The sequence below is a fragment of the Schistocerca serialis genome, chromosome 5, assembly GCF_023864345.2.
Source record: "Schistocerca serialis cubense isolate TAMUIC-IGC-003099 chromosome 5, iqSchSeri2.2, whole genome shotgun sequence".
NCBI classification, from domain to species: Eukaryota; Metazoa; Arthropoda; class Insecta; order Orthoptera; family Acrididae; genus Schistocerca; species Schistocerca serialis.
In genome coordinates, this window is record NC_064642.1 from 527,138,608 (window position 1) to 527,157,706 (window position 19,099).

Consider the following 19,099-nt stretch of genomic DNA (forward strand, 5'->3'; position numbering starts at 1 on the left):
CACTGGCATTAAAGAAAGCACGAGGTTTGAAGATTTCTTTGTGGTCTTGCAAGAGTTAAATACTTTTATAGAGGATTTCAGGGCAGTGTCAAACTTCCATCTGCTTCAGAACGGTTTTGGAAACCGTTTGCCATTTCATTTCAGTTGAGAGCGACCCTGATGTAACGACGGACCTGCAAAGTAATTCCACTTTCAGATACTATTTTTTTTACATTCAAACTGTCCAGTAAGTCTACATTTCTTTTCTAACATAGATGTTCCAAGTCTCCATAATGATAATGCTAAAGTGCTACAACATTGCGAACGACATATTTGTGTGAAAGACCATTTTTCGATTATGAAACTAAGTAAGTCACCATTACTCGGTAATCTGAGTGCGAAATTGTAAAACTGTCTGCAACTGTCCGTATGCCGACATTTTGTACCAGATAAAAATTATGACTTCAGTGACCAAAAAATAAGTAATACTGAAAATTTATTTTGTTTGTGGTCTACGTTTTTGAGAAATGTGAAATATAAGACCAAGTCTTACGCAGTACGACCACACCACCGTTTAACTGAGATTATTTCGCTGTTCTCTTCTTCCCCCTCATCGCACTCAGATAGGGCGGCGTGGCGGAGGCGAAATTGCGAATCGAGGCTAAGCACTTTTGTACTCGGGCCCGTGCGCGGCCTGCGCGGGGAAATCTTGGTCACCTCTGATGTAGAGCACCCTAAGCTAGATATAGGATAACACTGTCTGGGGCCGAGAGGCTCCACTATTGCTGACGTATACGCCCTCTGAAGGTGAATAGCAGTAGATAGAACAGATACTGCAAGGGAGCGAGAGCTTCATGAACTACTACTTTTTTTTTTTTTTTTTTTTTTTTTTTACAACATCGGTGTTGGCACTGTAAATTTAATCTCTTTCCTATCTTCCTACTTTCCTATACAGAAATTGCTAAGTTTAAGCATTTCAGTTTCTAAATTGGCTTTAATTTTCAAAGTATTAAATCTGCATCTTTTTTAAAACAGGGTTCAAACACTAAGAAATCATTACAACATAATTACAAGAACCTACATAGATTAAGCAACATTGGAATCGGAAGTATTTCGGATTCCGAAGGGAAAGCCTGGCAAGAGAGTAATGAAGAACGTACCGCTTCTCGGCACAGGTTTTGTAATCACTAAACAAACCCTGGAAGCCATCGCTGTCCTGAAACAGTAGGCTGTCCTTAGTTTTAGTGGGGCACATGCTCTCTGATATGAGACTAATAGCACATATACAGGTAAAGTAAAAGAATTTTGGAGGTACATGGAGGAGACACCATCTAAGCTTTCAGCCAAAAATTTATCCTACTCCTTGGAGACTTCAACGCTCAACTCGGAAAAGGAAGAGAATTCACGAGCAGTATTTGGAACTATCCAACCCTCAACAGTACTAAACGGAATGCCGAAAGACTAGTGGAAATTTCGAACAGTTTTGACAAAATAAACAAATGGACAGCTCTTAAAGACCTTTCAAGAAAACAGGAAATGTCCGTATTTCCCACTTCTCTACTAAGGGATTTCCAGATCGATCATGTAGGAATATCGAGACATGCAGAAAAGGAAATTCAAAATTTCAGTGTCTTCAGGCACGCAAACTTAGATACAGATCACTTCCTTTCCAGAATTAAGCTCAAAAATCCACCACGAGTCCATCAAGCTGAAAACGCTAGCAGTATCGTGGAGTTTGATAGAGGCCGGCCGCTGTGACAGAGCGGTTCTAGGCGCTTCAGTCTGGAACCGCTACGGTCGAAGGTTCGAATCCTGCCTCGGGTATGGATGTGTGTGACGTCCTTAGGTTAGTTAGGTTTAAGTAGTTGTAAGTTCTAGAGGACTGATCACCGCAGGTGTTGAGTCCCATAGCGCTCAGAGACATTTGAACCATTTTGATACAGGGGAACTAGCAAAGATTTTGAGATCAGGAATCGGAAGGACTATCAATGATGGGAACAGTTAAAATATTGACCGATTGACATTGCGAAGGAAACAGGTCGCCTGGAGGAGGAAGCTACATGGTCATCATAGAAGGAGATACGGAAATCTAAGAGGGAAGCTCCCGATAACGTAATTAACTTTCAAATCGTAAGGAAAAACACCACTAAAACTATCAGAAATATCGAGAGAAACTAAGAGGAGTGTAACAATACCGGTAGTGTTGTACAAGTTAGTAGCGCGTCGATAATGTTATTCCTGTGAAAATATACTTATTTGATGGTGATCACGCATAATGGATAGGAGTCTGACTAATTTTGTTTCCCCTAAAGATTTGTATTCTAAGGAACAAATAACAAGACGAACGAGAACCGAAGGAAGGTTCTGATGGCAATCATGTAAACTGTAATTACGTAAAAGAAACGGTTGCTAGCCTGATTAGACAAAGTTGTACCCAGTACTATCAGTACTAGCATGATTCATAAAGAAAGGTAAACTATTCTCGTAGCAAGAACGGGCATGCAGTGAGTGTGGGTGGTGCCAGGTTGAGAGGAGAATACATGCTCAGACAACAGGAAGGTCTGAGACACAGAATACTCTACTACTAGTATCAAAATTGAAATAGTTGCAATAATTTAAAAATAAGAAATAAGAATGTACATGACCAACTGGAATAGCAAATATTAGTAACTTGTTTTCCTTCTTAAAAACTAACAGGCACTAGAATTTAGCAACATCAGGCATCAGTCGTCAAAATATTACAAAAAATGGCTCTGAGCACTATGGGACTCAACTGCTGTGGTCATCAGTCCCCTAGAACTAAGAACTACTTAAACTTAACTAACCTAAGGACATCACACACACCCATGCCCGAGGCAAGATTCGAACCTGCGACCGTAGCAGCAGCGCGGTTCCGGACTGGAGTGCCTAGAACCGCACGGCCACCGCGGCCGGCCAAAATATTACAATACATGTCCCACAGTCACAGTTAAACACCTGCATCATACTATTTGTTAGCCAACTTCTTTCCTTAGAACAACTTCAACATATCTTGACAACCTTACCCATTTTACGGAAGCCTGTCACAAATCGCTACTACTGACAAAAAAAGGTCATTAAGATAAACATTGGACAGTTCAGATCTTCAGCTCTTGCGCTGTTACCAAAACTAGTACGCAAAAAAGGGTTACCAATGACAAGCCGACGATAGTGATTTGGTCTGAATTTCATTAGACGCCAACACAGCGACCCTAACCTCTGATTGGCTGAACCACAAACGCATCAAATAAGCCCTAATCGCCCAGTGCAAGTCATGTATTTGGAGCACGCAAAATCACAATTTTCTTGATCAGATCTCTCCCGCGCGCGAACTCTACCAGTGATAGTAACCTAGATTAACTCCTTTAACTACACCCAACCACCAAGGACACTAAGAAATGGACAAGCATAGTCCGAGTTATAAACAGCTGTATGTAGTCAGTGACTGACTCATGAAAAGAACACAACAGCTCGACAACTTAACTAGAAAGCTCAATTAGAATAACAACCTCACTAGGTAACAGATCTGTGGAAAATTTCCGTCCATCAGGTCACTGCTTCGGCACATCTGACAAGTATCCTAAAGCCTTCACGTTTTCTTCTGTGTAATCCAAGGTTCCTTTTCCCACTCTCGTAGAAACAGAGGTACCACGCAACACCAGCGGCAAGAAAGCTGTGCAAGTTCAGAACCCCTGAACTACCGCAGCAGACAAGTTCTTCAATATACACCATGTTCACAAGACCCTCAGCAGCTAATACAAAAATTTCAAACACAGTTAGAAATTTAGTACTCAAGGCAGAGTGCTTACATCAGACACATATTTCATCCCAAGCTAGCAGAACACTGCGGCAAATAAAACGTTACACTCCAATCAACTCCAACGTCAGTCTACCCTATCCTCTGTACCATTTGTCATCTCGTGTCCACGACCCGGACCGCCACAGCCAATGTCCGCACACATCCTTCGCCCGCCTCACGTCACTGTGCAGGGCCCGGAGTTCCAGTCCACTCCTCCTCTTCGAACGCCGAGCTGCCTCCCGTTATCCTCTTTCGTCGCTGGCGGAAATGCTGTTCTTCGACGGCGTGCTCTTTCCAGCTGCCGGCCGCGGTGGCAAGTTCAGGCACCAGCGCTCGGTGTGACACTGTAATGTCACAGTTCGGGTTGACTTTAACTGATACTGTAATTCTGTTTTGTTGATAAAATATGAGACAGTAGGACACTTTCTCAAGTAATGTACCAATGATCTGACTAGAACTACACATGATTAGCATTAATACACCTTCGAAAACAACTACACTCCTGGAAAAAAGAACACATTGACACCGGTGTGTCAGACCCACCATACTTGCTCCGGACACTGCGAGAGGGCTGTACAAGCAATGATCACACGCACGGCACAGCGGACACACCAGGAACCGCGGTGTTGGCCGTCGACTGGCGCTGGCTGCGCAGCATTTGTGCACCGCCGCCGTCAGTGTCAGCCAGTTTGCCGTGGCATACAGAGCACCATCGCAGTCTTTAACACTGGTAGCATGCCGCGACAGCGTGGACGTGAACCGTATGTGCAGTTGACGGACTTTGAGCGAGGGCGTATAGTGGGCATGCGGGAGGCCGGGTGGACGTACCGCCGAATTGCTCAACACGTGGGGCGTGAGGTCTCCACAGTACATCGATGTTGTCGCCAGTGGTCGGCGGAAGGTGCAAGTGCCCGTCGACCTGGGACCGGACCGCAGCGACGCACGGATGCACGCCAAGACCGTAGGATCCTACGCAGTGCCGTAGGGGACCGCACCGCCACTTCCCAGCAAATTAGGGACACTGTTGCTCCTGGGGTATCGGCGAGGACCATTCGCAACCGTCTCCATGAAGCTGGGCTACGGTCCCGCACACCGTTAGGCCGTCTTCCGCTCACGCCCCAACATCGTGCAGCCCGCCTCCAGTGGTGTCGCGAAAGGCGTGAATGGAGAGACGAATGGAGACGCGTCGTCTTCAGCGATGAGAGTCGCTTCTGCCTTGGTGCCAATGATGGTCGTATGCGTGTTTGGCGCCGTGCAGGTGAGCGCCACAATCAGGACTGCATACGACCGAGGCACACAGGGCCAACACCCGGCACCATGGTGTGGGGAGCGATCTCCTACACTGGCCGTACACCACTGGTGATCGTCGAGGGGACACTGAATAGTGCACGGTACATCCAAACCGTCATCGAACCCAGCGTTCTACCATTCCTAGACCGGCAAGGGAACTTGCTGTTCCAACAGGACAATGCACGTCCGCATGTATCCCGTGCCACCCAACGTGCTCTAGAAGGTGTAAGTCAACTACCCTGGCCAGCAAGATCTCCGGATCTGTCCCCCATTGAGCATGTTTGGGACTGGATGAAGCGTCGTCTCACGCGGTCTGCACGTCCAGCACGAACGCTGGTCCAACTGAGGCGCCAGGTGGAAATGGCATGGCAAGCCGTTCCACAGGACTACATCCAGCATCTCTACGATCGTCTCCATGGGAGAATAGCAGCCTGCATTGCTGCGAAAGGTGGATATACACTGTACTAGTGCCGACATTGTGCATGCTCTGTTGCCTGTGTCTATGTGCCTGTGGTTCTGTCAGTGTGATCATGTGATGTATCTGACCTCAGGAATGTGTCAATAAAGTTTCCCCTTCCTGGGACAATGAATTCACGGTGTTCTTATTTAAATTTCCAGGAGTGTATCTCACAATAATCCTTACTATCTGTATTCACAGATAATTATCATAGGTAAATGACTACTTAAGGTGTAGCACTTTTGATTTGGACAAGAGGTTCTTTTCTTATTTTAACTATAGCAAATTACTACTATTGAAATAGCTATGAAGTAATTGTACCTTTTGTACTGATTATTATTTGCATTCTCAAAGAACATTTACTTCCTTATATTATTTAGCTCAGATGGGACATGTGACACCTGAATCTAGTATAGCCTGAATACTTGTAGCTATTTGCTTGCTATACTACACACAAGTTATAAGAATGAAAATTGTACTTGTGGGGTACTGTTATTATAATATCAAATTTCAGTCTGGCTGAAACAGTAGCACGGGAACCCAGAAACTAGTCCATCGTTAGACCTAGGCTGAACATTTTTCGCCCAACACAGTATTAGATAAACTGTTAACAGTATAGCCATGAAATAATAAACACCGTTGTCTCGATAACAAGAATGTTTAAAGTCAATGCATGAAACCGTGTCCTAGCAACTGCACTTTGAAGAAATTTTAACTACCCTTTTAAGAAAATTACTTGGAGTATTTAAAAAGTAAAAGTGAGCATAAATTTTGAAATACTCCAAAACTTATGCTGACTAAATAATTATATTCTTTACAACTTCACAAAGTTCATTAAGTTTCTTTAAGGAAGATAACTGCTTTCAGGTCAGTAAAATAGAATACCCGAAATTATCGTAACACTTGGGATAGGACCCTATATAGGTAAACGACTAAAAATAAAATACAGAGGCTCAACACAATGTTTACGGCACACAGACTTATTATTGAAAAAGAAAGCACATAACTGGTCTACGCAGTTACACAGTACCCAGCTGATAATTTTGGATGAAGGTAGTGGCAGTGTCGATCAACTGTGTTATTCAAAAAGGCGACAGAGTATCCATGGTTCTGTCTGGGTAACTAGCTCTTAAAATGCTCTTCTTAACGTTGGGTTTTAGTAGTACAGAACCGGCCAAAGTATGCCATGGATAATAGGCCGAATTACTTCTGCATCCGAGCCTACATTATATAATCCTGCAGTTCTACTCGCCTCTATCAATTCACAAGATGCGGACCCTTTGCTGCTAGCCACATACTGACTCATGCCACACAGGAGCCTAGCACTTAGACAGCCAGATCCACCTTCCCCATTCCATCTTAGTCAGTTCCAAGTGCCTTCTCTCCGAGTTTTACATGGTTTCAAATCCACTTTCCCTATACATGAACCACTATTACAAGTAAAATTTTAACATTTTCATTTTCTTATAGTATATTACTTTTGAAATTACATTCATAGGTTAATTACAGTTACATAAATTATCATAAACAATGAATAAAGTGTTTACCTGGATGGTACATCAAAGAGCATGGTTTTGCGGGAGTCGCTTTAAGTAAAAACAGACAGAGAAGTTACACAAGATATTTATAGGTAATATCGATAACAGTGTAACTCAAATAGAAGACCGGAAGAACAATACACGAGAATTTCACAGAACGTTCAAGACTAACTTAAGGAGATATGATCCCCCAAATCGCAGCTTTAAGAACAAAGAAGGCAAGATAGTATATGGAGACTTGGAAAACAATCTGATCTTAGCCAAGTACTTTGAAGAGCTCCTCAGTTGTGAAGCACCATCTGAGACATTCAGCTACGACGACGAAGAACCAAACCCCGACTCAGAACCACCAACTATAGAAGAGATTAGGAATTCTTTGAATAATAATAACGCTCTTGGGGAAGATGAGATCATTTGCAGATCTCTCGAAGTATGGGGACGAGAATACTTTCACCCAACTGACACGTATCACAAGTAAAGTGTGGGTAAAAGAGCAGCTTCCAGATGGATGTACGTCGGCGCTAATACATCCCCTACACAAAAAGGAGATGAGTAGGTGCATGTGAAATACAGTGAGATATCGTTAATACAGTGACCTATAATGAATTTCGAAAGCTTTGCTTAACAGAGTGGAACAACTACTAAATCCACAAATTGTTAAGTTCCAAAGAGTCTTCAGAAAGCGGAGATCATGTGCCGAACTAATTTTGAATCTGAAACGCATTCAATTTGGTAAAAACACGGGAGTCAAATTTCGTGTGCAAGGTTTCAGTATTTTTAGATTGGTTATGAAGTAGTAGGTAGACGAACGCTGTTACAAACGTTAAAGGAGATGAGTTTGGCTAGAAAATAAAATGAACTGATTAAACAGACTTTAATCAATACAACATCCAAGGTCAAGTGCAAAGGGAAGGTTTCAGAGGTCATTCGGATGAAAAGTGGGGCGCAACAGGAAGATAGACTCTCCTCTTTGCTCTTTAACTGTGTGCATGATGTGGTGATCAGGGAGTGACGACGACAAAGGGAAGAAGTGGGTGGAATACGACTGGGGTGCAAGAAAAAAGAGCCGGAATCATTAGAAGAGGAGACTAACCCAACCATGCGACTACAGAGAGAAGTCACTAAGGCAGGTATACAGATCTCTATGGAGAAGACGCAGTATATGACAAAGATCAAGGCAGCTCCTAGATGGATGACAACAAAAGGAGGAAAAATTCAGAAGGTTTTGAGATTTTGATACCTAGAAGGGTGGAGAAAATGGACTCGCAGAAAAGGAAGCAATGGGAGCGAGTATTAACAAAATGCATTTAGAATACAAACGGAATGCGGCTATTTAAGATAAGAAGAATGTTTTAATCAATGCAAAACTACCAGACATTGATAAAGTACTTTAGAGACTAGAACTGGCTGAACGAAAGGTTCTCAGGAGGATAATGGAATCACAAGAAACAGAAGACTGTCAGTTTTGAAATGGAGCGAACCAAGAAGTGTACTCCGAGAGAGAGAGAGAATCTTGGACATCATCAGCAAAAGATGAAGCTTCTTATTCGGACACATCCTTAGAATTTACCAGAGTCGAGTAACACAGCAAATAATACAGCTTTCGTTGCACAAGAGAACCACAGTACTCTGGATCCAGGAGGTACAAGGGCATGCAGAAGAAATGCGAATATAGGAACGATAGATAAACAACAGGTGGGTTTGTAGATAAAAAAGGGAGCCTTTGAAAGGGTTTTTGAGGATAGAACTAGACCCAGAACAAAAGCGAAGAACGTTGCAAAGTATCAGAATGAAAGAATATTCTACAAGGAGAGAGACCAGAAAACGAAACTGACGCAAATTAATGTAGTCCTCAGATGGCCAAACCGTAATGAAGAAAGCAGAATTAATAAATAAAGTACGCTTCATGTTATGTATTGTATGTGGGAAGTATAATATTTTGAAAACACCACCTGTCTTAGCCAGTAGGCGGCAGGTCCGTTGTAAATTGAAGCAAATAAAATAAAATAAAAAATAAATTCCACTTTTAGATGAGTTGTATTGTGATCACACTATGGGATGTTTTCGGCGATGTGATATTCTCAAGGGCCCACTTATATCCCAGTAATTTTAAACTGTAATGGCACGGAAGAAAACGGAAGCTGTTGTATAAAAATTCTTCGCTAAGTATAACAGGGCGATCCAGAACACCACCGACACAATTTCGGAAAATGTTTAGGAATATGTTTTGAGTATTTTGGTATGAGGCCTAGTGGACTCTGATAGCTCGTTACAGAGCAATGATGTAATCATGATTTATTCAGTTTCTCAACTGAAATATCTGTCTATACGAGAAAATACCTTAACAACAGTGAAACAGTCTGTAATTCGGCATTACAAAGCAGAGTAATGCAGAAAAAAGTATGAGCGATTATTGTTCTCACGGTTACATTGTTAGTCTAATGACGATGAGGTCCCATACTCCGAGGAGTGTAGGGGACGATGCGGGAGACCTGCACCGCAGGTAAGGTCCTAGCGGAGGTGGTTTGCCATTGCCTCCCTCCGACCGTAATGATTATTAATGATGATGATGAAGACGACATAACAACACCCAGTCATCTCGAGGCACAGAAAATCCCTGAACACGTCTGGAATCGAACCGAGGACCCTGTGCGTGGGAAGCGACAACTCTACCGCAAGACCACGAACAGCGGACTGTTAGTCCGACGGATAATGCTATATTAAAGTATTCTTACGTTATTGATCATATTTCTTTTATGCGCTTAAGGCCAAGGACCATGACATAATTCTCTGCCTAATGTTTCGTCTTGCAATTTTGGAGACATCGTCAAAGCCTTAACGACAGAGAAAACAGTAACACTTTAAAACAGGCTTTGCGAACGGAAGTGTTTATACAGGGTGAGTCACTAACTATTGCCACCTAGAATAACTCCGAAAGTATGATAGTAGATGAAAAGTTTGTGGGACAACTGTTGCATGGGACAATGGGGCCCATAATAAGATCTTTTTTTATATAGGTGGGGTAGCTTCACGGATATGAAGTTCAACTTTGTTTTATTAATGGAGTGCTATAGTTTCGTATTTACTTTCTGATAGCGGCTATCAAGACGAATCCAGTGGTGTGTAACAGTAAGGTCTTTAAAGGTCCACGAAGTTCAAAAAGGGGGCATGGACGTCCATTTACAGAAGGTGTTCGAAGTGATGACCATCGGTATCACTGCAGTGCTGAAATTTTCGTATCATGGATTGGGTGATATTCCTCATCACTTCGACACTTATCGAAGCACATGCTCTGACAATTCTCTCTCATATATCGTGCAAATAGTAAATATTCGCCGAATACGGCGTATCCATCTAACGTGCCAGTGACATGTAAATACCATTCGACTGTTTCGCAATACAGCACTAATAGGAACGGTAAGACTAGTATCGTCGAATCAAGCGAATGTGAATAACGTATTCCTTCGATATGCTTCTCATTTACGGAGAATGCCAAAGAAATGCAGTGAGACATAAAGACTTATTCGCTGAAAAATATCCTCAACGTACTCAACCTACACGTCGCACATTTAAATATGTGTATGATAAATTGAGAACAACTGGATCTTTAACTCGTCGGAAACATATCCTGCAAAGGTAAGTTACTAACGAGGAAAAAGAAATTCGTTCTCTAGCCACTGTGGTTCGAGATCCTTGTGTTAGTTCACGTCGACTTCAAATTCAGAGGGATGACACATTTATTAATTTGATTTTATTTACTGGCGAGGCTACATTCACGAACCATGGAAATATTAATTTACATAACATGCATTACTGAGAATCTGAGAATCCATGTTGGCTGCGACAAGTTGCACACAAAAAACCGTGATCGGTGAATGTATGGTGTGGAAACCTGGAGAACAGAATTATAGGCACCTACTGCACTGAAGGAAATCTTAATCCTATAAAGTACACCACATTCCTGAAAGAAACATTAGGTCTGTTATTGGAAGAAATGCCTTTATGAACAAAGAACAGAATGTGGTACCAACACGATGGGTGCCCGGCACATTTTTCGTGATGGCTAGAAAAGAGTTGCAGAGACAATTCCCAAATCGTTGGATTGGTCGCGAAAGAGATGTGTCGTGACCGGCTATTTCGCCAAACTTGACGCCTCTGGATATTTTCTTGTGGGGATTCATAACATTGTTTATAAAAACGTTCCAGCTGCACCTGAAGATATGCGAGAGAGAATTGTCAGAGCATGTGATTCGATAAGTTTCGATCCATGATAAGAAGATTGAAGGTCATCATTTGGAACACCTTTTATAAATGGACGTTCAGGCCACGTTTTTGACCTTCGCTGACCTTCAGAGACCTTAGTGTTACATATCATTGGATTCGTCTCGATAGCCGCTATCAGATAATAAGTAAAAAATTACAGAATCATGTTTAAAAATAGGAAGTTGACCTTCATATCCGTGAAGCTACCCCACCTAGCAACAAAAAAACGTCACATTATGGCCCTCGTTGTCCGAAGCAACTTTTGTCCCACAAACGTTTCAGCTCCTAGCATTTTTTCCGAGTTATTCTTGGTGGCAACAGTTAGTGACTCACCCTGCATTTATCCACGAAACAGTTGGTTCCTGCCGTCATCAGGCCGCTATCTAGGATCAAGTAGTCGCGTCGACGTATGTTATGGAGCCAGCAGTACACCACACCGATGATGTCCCCAGCACTGGAAGACGAAATGTTAAGTAGAGGATTACGCTTTGGTCCACGAGCCTATGTCCATAAAGGTACACAACTTGTCCAGTTGTAATCTTTTTCCCTTTTGTTAATGTCGCTTTTCTGTTTTTGCATTTCTCTTTTCTGTCTGTAAATCCCAGCACAGTAACGAATAGATTTTATATACTCCTGTTGTGACAAGCGGCCGGCGGAGGTCCTCAAACCAAGAGAGGTTCACTACTATTAGAATACTGCAGAGGACGTACGACCACCACTTCCATCAGGAGGACTGTATAAAATCCCTTGCTCTTCTGGTCAACTGTACATGGGAACTACAGGTAGAAGCACTAGCACGCGTCATAAAGAACACAAGAGTAAATGTCGAATGGGCAATATAGAAATATCAGCAGAAGCAGATCCCGCATTACAACCAGGAAACCCGAAAATTCATTTGCTTCACACTGTGTTTTGGGCAAGGTCTATTTGTTACTGTACTGGGATGTACAGCAAGCTGTCGAAATTCAAAAACACAAAAAAACTTTAACATAAAGGAAGAAGAATTTTAGTTAGACAAGTTGTGGCTTTCAATGCTAAATAAAACGAACAAGATCAGCTCTTACCCACTGCAAGCCCCGTAACATACATCGCGTGCGATTCCTAAATCTGAGGCAGCGATTTCATGATGTCATGAACCGATGGTTGCATGGATTCATACACAAAGTTCGCCATGGTGAGCTGCTTTCTGAATCACTAAAGACACCGATGACATCCCCAGCACTGGGAAACGAAGTGTTAAGTAGAGGATTACGCTTTGGTCCACGAGCCTATGTCCATAAAACAATTATGACCAATAACACAAATACCAGCCACGAAAATCTACATTTAAGTTGCTTGCAGTGTTTGGTGGTTCTAAATGTACATCACAATCGTGCGTTATTGAACTCGACAGCTCTTACTTTTGGGCACCACTGCGCTCACATACTTGGATTTGGTTACTCTGTTTAGCGTTTTGTTTCTTCAACATTGTGTGATTGCCAGCACGTCACTAATGTATATTTGTATTGACACGATTACGTGAAGGAACGTGTTTTGTGTTTTGTGGGCATCGCTATGCATGAGAATCTACTTCTCAGTTATGTTGAAAGTTTCTAAAGGCCTAGTTCACTGGGTGGTTGGTTTAAAATCAATTACAAAATTGCGCCGAGCAGACAAACAGATAAGAAATCGATCTAATGAAAACTTGCTAAAATACCTTGGGATAACCCTCGACCGGTAACTAACACGACATTGCCCTCTGTTATGCAAATTGTGGTGTCACAGCCAGACACCACACTTGCTAGGTGGTAGCTTAAATCGGCCGCGGTCCATTTAGTACATGTCGGACCCGCGTGTCGCCACTGTGTGATCGCAGACCGAGCGCCACTACAAGGCAGGTCTCGAGATACGATAGAGCACTCGACCCCAGTTGTACGACGACGTTGCTAGCGACTATACGGACGAAGCCTTTGCTCTCATTTGCCGAGAGACAGTTAGAATAGCCTTCAGCTGAGTCAATGGCTACGACCTAGCAAGGCGCCATTAGCCTTACATAGTTTGATAGTTATCGTATGAAATGTCTCATCAAGAATGCTGTATTCACATGAACTATATAAAAGTTAAGTATTCGAGGAGCTGCATACTTTTCTTATTAGAATTCACTACTTATCCTGTTCCAGAATCCACGCCAGTCTGCGTTAGATAGCGTGCATTTCGGCCTCCTCTATCTACAAGGTGTTGGCACATTGCCAACACATCACAAATGTTTACGGATATCCGCCCCACCAAAACTGTTTGTATGTCATTCATTCGGCATCGCTTTCAGCGTCCATCTGATTCTTCCGCTTAAGAGTCTTTATCATCTCATCAAATTGTCACTATACCCCACACAAATCGAAAAGCTTCACATATTCTATACTATCTGCAACCAGATTCCAACAGTGCTACTGTTTCTCCTCCGATCAATCTCAGCGTGATGTCGCGCATTTACGTTTTTTTTTTTCTGAGTCGCCAGTCTTCTGAATGGTTTGATGCGGCCCACTACGAATTTCTCGCCTGTACCAACCTCTTCATCTCAGAGTAGCACTTGCAACTTACGTCCTCTATTATTGGCTGGATATATTCCAATCTCTGTCTTCCTCTACAGTTTTTGCCCTCTACATCTCCCTCTAGTAACATGGAAGTCATTCCCTCATGTCTTAACAGTCCTGTTATCCAGCCCCTTCTCTTTATCGATTCCTTACCTTATCAGTCCACCTAATCTTCAACATCCTTCTGTGGCACCCCATCTCAAATGCTTCGATGCTCTTGTGTTCGGGTCTTCCTACAAAGCTGTACTCCAGATGTATATTCTCAGAAATTTTTTCCTCAAATTAAGGCCGTTGCTCGATACTAGTATACACCTCTTAGCCAGGAATGCCCTTTCTGCCATTTCTGGTCTGCATTTAATGTCCTTTCTCCGTCCGTCATTGGTTATTTTACTACTTAGGTAGCAGAATTCCTTCACTTTATCTACTTCATGACCATCAATCCTGATGTTAAGTTTCTCGTAGTGCTCATTTCTGCTACTTCTAATTACTTTCGTCTTTCTTCGATTTACTCTCAATTCGTATTCTGTACTCACTACATGGTTCATTCCGTTTAACGCATCATGTAACTTCCTTCATTTTCGCTCAGGATAGCAATGTCATCAACGAATCGTATCGCTGGTATCCTTTCACCTTGAATTTTAATTCCACTCCTGAACGTTTCTCTTATTTCTATCACTGCTTCTTCGATGTACGGATTTAACTGTAGGTTCAAAATACTACATCCCTGTCTTACATCCTTTTTAATACGAACACTTCGTTCTTGGTCGCCCACTCTTATTATTCCCTCATGGGTCTTGTACATACTATTTATTACCCATCTCTCCCTATAGCTTACCCCTATTTTTCTCAGGATTTCGAACATCTTGTACCATTTTACATTGTCGAACACTTTTTCCAGATCGGCAAATCCCATGAATATGTCTTGAATTTTCTTTAGTCCTACGTTCATTATCAAATGCAACATCAGAATTAGCTCTCTGGTGCCTTTACTTTTTCTGAAGCCAAACTGATCGCCATCTAACACATCCTCAGTTTTCTTTTCCCGTATGCTGTATATTATTCTTGTCACCAAATTGGATGCATGAACTGTTAAGTTGAGTGTGCGATTATTCTTGCACTTGTTAGCTCCTACGGTCTTCGGAATTGTGTGGATGATATTTTTCCGAAAGTCAGATGATACGTGGCCAGACTGATACATTCAGCACACCAGCGTGAATAGTCCTCTGTTGCCACTATCGACAATGATTTTAGAAATTCTGATGGAATGTTATTTGACATTTCTGTCTTATTTGATCTTAAGTCTTCCAAAGATGTCTTAAATTCTGATTCTAATACCAGATTCCCTGTCTCCTCTAAATGGACTGCTAATTTTCCCCCTCAGATGCCTTCAATGTACTCTCCCCGCTTGGCTGCTCTCTCCTCTGCATTTACCAGTGGAATTTCCTTTGCACTCTTAATGTTACAACGCTTGCTTTTAATTTCACAGAAAGTGGTTTCGACTTTCCTATATGCTGATTTTGTCTATCTGAGAATCATCTCTTTTTCGATTTCTTCACATTTTTCGTGCAACCAGTTCGTCTTAATTTCCTCAGCGACTTGTATTTCTGTATTCCTCAATTTCCCTAAACTTTTTTGTACTTTCTTCTTTCATCGATTAACTGAAGTATTTCTTCTGTTTCCCTGTTTTCATCGCAGCTACCTTCTTTGTACCAATGTTTTTATGTCCGACTTCTAGGACTGCCATTTTAGAAACGTCCGTTCCTTTTCAACTGTACTGCCTACTGAGATATTCCTTATTGATGAATCTTTACCCTTAGAGAACTTCAGACGTATATCGTCATTCCTTAATACTTCTGTATCCCACTTTAATGCGTGTTGATTCTTCCTGACTAACCTCTTAAACTTCAACCTACTCTTCATCACTACTACCATCGTGATCTGAGTACGCCTTGCAGTCCAGTATCTGATTTCGGAATCTCTGCCTGACCATGATGTAATATAATTGAAATCTTCTTATAATATCCGGTCTTTTCCAAGTATACCTTATCCTATTGCGATTCTTGAGCAGAATATTCGCTATTACTAGTTGAAATTTATTACAGAACTCAATTTTTTTTTCTCCTCTCTCATTCCTTGTCGCAAGCCCATATTCTCCGGTAACCTTTTCTTCAACTCCTTCCCCTACAACTGCGTTCCAGTTCCTCATGATTATTTGATTTCCTTCCGTCTTTACGTACTCTATTACCCTTTCAATATCCTTATATACTTTCTGTATCTCATCATCTTCAGCTTGCGACATCGGCTTGTATACCTGAACTATCGTTGTCGGTGTTGGTTTGGTGTCGATTCTTATCAGAGTCGACAGCAGATCACTAAACTGTTCACTGTAACACAATCTCTGTAACGAATCCTATTCCAGCTGCACTATTTTCTTCTGCCGCTAATCACACCGTATACACGTCTGATCGGAAATCCTTGTCTTCTTTCCACTTCACTTCACTAGATGCACCCCGCCCTTATATCTAGACTAAGACTCTCCCTTTCCAGATTATCTAGCCTCCCTACTACGTTCAACCTTCTTACCTTCCTGACTCGTAGAGCCTTATCATTTTGAAACGTCCCCTTTGAACAGTTTATACATGACTGTGCTTAAACGGATACACAATATTTTTTAGCGCAACGCAATCTGACTTTCAAAAATCCCTACAAAAAAATGGCCCTGACTAACATTAACCTATGCGTTTCACAAATCGCTTACCTCACAAGAATCTTGGTTACTCGAACTACTGCAATACAGCAAGCGCCACTACTGCCAGCTAAATAAAAGATTCAAACTATGGAAGGCACTAACTACTGATAGGGATAGTTAGCATATGAAAGATATTAATAGAGAACAAACAATGTATTTACCTTAATATCATATATATATATATATATATATATATATATATATATATATATATATATATATATATATATATATATAGCAGTTCATGACAAATTTCAAAACTCCGCCATCTCTCTCCCCACATCCACCACTGCTGGCGGCTCACCTCCAACTGCGCAACGCTACGCGCTGTTCACATCCAGCTGCCACTGCCCAACACTACAATGGCAGACAACAATGCAAACTAGCCACAGACTACACACAGCACAGCCAGTGATTTTTACACAGACCGCTACGTAACGTTGCCAATAAGAAAACATAAACAGCCTACTTACAATTTCTTTTTCTCATAGTCATCTCCCCTTGGCAGTCTCCCCCCAGAGATCCGAATGGGGCACTCTTCCGGAATCTTTTTCTAATAGAGAGATCATCTGACACTTTTTCAATTACAGGCCACCTGTGGTTTGGATAAAACTTACGTGTCCATAATGCAGTTGTTTCCATCGCCTTCCAGATCCTCATGCTGCTGATCACTGCCGATTCTTCCTCCTTTAGGGGCAGGACAAGAGAATGCTTTGGACCTCTGTTCGCTCCTCCTTCCCTTTTGGTAACGCCATGGCAAGAATAAAGGTGACTTCTCACGCCGGAAGTCTTCGGCCGCCAATGCTGATTATTAATCAAAATTTAAGCAATGGTGGATTTCAAACCCGGGACCGAGGACATTTTGATTGCTAACTAAAGATTCTACCTCTATATTAGAAGTGAACCGTATCCCAAAACAACTTCTACTTAAATCTCTCCCAGACAATGAGATCAAAAATGGTTCAGATGGTTCAAATGGTTCAAATGGCTCTGAGCACTATGGGTCTTAACATCTGAGGTCATCAGTCCCCTAGAACTTAGAACCTAATTAACTTAAGGACATCACACACACCCATGCCCGAGACGGGATTCGAACCTGCGACCGTAGCAGTCTCGTGGTTCCGGACTGAAGCGTCTAGAACCGCACGGCCACCGTGGCCGGCACTATGAGATCCCTCCCAATACTTACCCGTCCTACCAACTATAACTCTTATTCACTCTACACCAGGGCTCCTCTCTCCATCTGTCTCCATCCCTTTCCTCTTAATACCACTGCCCTGCCCGCAAGCCAAACACCTCCTAGCATTCTGTCTTCCCAGAGTTCACCCGAACGTCTACCTTCATTTTCATAGTTTCCTACCTATCGGATCCGTACATTTTCCTACTACACCCCTCAGCCCAGTTGAATACATTCGATTCTCCCAAAATTCTTTCCATGAAGTGTTTATTACAAATCTTTCACACTTACAGTACCTATATTTTTACGAATAGTTTCGAATCGCCAGATACATTCTCAAGCCTGAGTAGCTGGGGCTGCAATGAAAGTGCTTGGTCTCAAGAAACCATTTAAATTTGGCAATACATGCATCACACAGTGACTGTAGATAAACGTGCTTACTATACAAGTTAGAGTTTGATTCTAACTTGTAGTGAGCAATGTATATTGCACATTTGTCTACCGTCACTGTGTAAAGCATGTGTTGCCAATTTTGGATGGTTTCTTAAGGTCGGGCACTGTCATTGCAACTCCAGTAGGTCGGGCTTGAGAATGAACCAGGCCATTCGAATTTAGTTCCCGAATATATGTAATGCAACTGTGACACTCGTAGCAAAAACTTCATGAAATTAAATACATAAAAAGATTTAGACTTTCATCATTATTTGTAAATTTTTGTCTCCCAGTGTACGTCATTTAGCTTCTAAGAGAAATTGCAGAGCTGATTATTACAAAAATGTCACCTTCTCGGCGATTTGTTTTAAAAAGAAAACATTTTCGTTTATTTATCCCTTTGACTTTCCTTAAGAAACAACAGTCCTAATGTTTTATGCACACCAGCAAAATTCATCTTTTTATAGTTCATTTTCATATTTTGGTATTATTTGTTCTCGCCTTTGTTATAATTTTAAACCCCTTGGGTGCAGAGTGGAATTTTGTACAGCTGAAGTCAATCCCCCTCCATAATGGGCGAGGGAGATAAAATAGCTGTTAAGGACAAAAAGGAAAAAAGTTGTAGTGTCAGTCCCTAGGGTGACCCTGCAGATGGCTGGAAAGTTTACGGCTGAAATAAATGTATGCGGCTGCGCGCCCGAAATGTAATGGAGCTGTCATTAAGCTGCGAAAACATGAAAATGCACATCGAGAGTCTGCATGTCCAGTGAAAGGTCGAGTCAAACGCCCTAGCGAACTCACGTCTGCTCGTCAATCAATATCGTTAG